Here is a 1,290-nt window from a genome sequence, read left to right on the forward strand (position 1 = left end):
TCCACATATGTACATATTCTCATACACATAATCACATTATGCACATAATTTTCACATACCAGCATGATCAAATGTATCAATTTATCATGCTATCACGTAATCATTTAATCAGATAATAACATATTAATTACCTTAGGTGATAACCAGGATCCGGTTATCACTTTATCCACCCCTTAAAAGAATTCCGTCCCGGAATTTCTTTAATCAAAAAGCCATGGGTATTCTGATCTCATCTTTGATTCCAATTCCCATGTTGTTTCTGGTCCTTTGTGAAACTTCCACTGAATTTTCACCAGACTTATTTCTTTATTTCTCAACAACCTGATCTTTCGGTCAATTATAGCTTTCGGTGTTTCTATAAGATTCAGCTTACTGTCTAATTGAATCTCTGGCAATAGTATAGCTAGACTCGGATCATCCAAACATTTCCGTAGATTAGACACATGAAAAGTGTTGTGAATCAGACTCAGCTCTTCTGGCAGCTCTAACTGATATGCTACTGGCCCAATTCGTTTACATATTCTGAACGGCCCTACATACCTCGGACTGAGCTTCCCTTTCTTTCCAAATCTGATGACACCCTTCCATGGCGAAACTTTTATCATCACAAAATCACCTATACCAAACTTAATCGGCTTTCGACGATTATCAGCATAACTTTTCTGACGATCATGTGCTGTTTTGATTCTTTCGCGAATTTGTTCGATCTTTTCAGAAGTTTCTTGGACAATTTTAGGACCCATCAGTTGTTTTTCACCAATCTCATTCTAACACAACGGCGTTCGGCATTTACGTCCATACAACACTTGATATGCTGCCGCTTGGATGCTGGAATGATAACTATTGTTATATGCAAACTCTATCAATGGCAAGTGATCTTCCCATGATCCCCTGAAGTCAATAATACAACTTCTTAACATATCTTTGAGAGTCTAGATAGTTCTTTCACTCTGTCCATCAGTCTGAGGATGATAAGCTCTACTTAATCGGATTTCAGACCTCAAAGCTTTCTGTAATCCTTCCCAGATCTTTGAAGTAAACCGACTATCTTTATCAGAGATAATAGACAAGGGAACACCATGTCTGGTAACAATTTCTCTGATGTAAATTTGCGCTAGCTTTTCTAAAGAGTATTTCTCTCTTATTGGTAGAAAATACACAGATTTAGACAAACGATCAACAATTACCTAAATCGCGTCATACCCTTTTGGAGTTCGAGGTAACTTCATAACAAAATCCATGGTAATATGATCCCATTTCCATACAGGTATCTCTAACGATTGAAGACTT

The sequence above is a fragment of the Cynara cardunculus genome (genome assembly GCF_001531365.2).
Source record: "Cynara cardunculus var. scolymus isolate 2C chromosome LG 5, CcrdV1, whole genome shotgun sequence".
Lineage (NCBI taxonomy): Eukaryota > Viridiplantae > Streptophyta > Magnoliopsida > Asterales > Asteraceae > Cynara > Cynara cardunculus.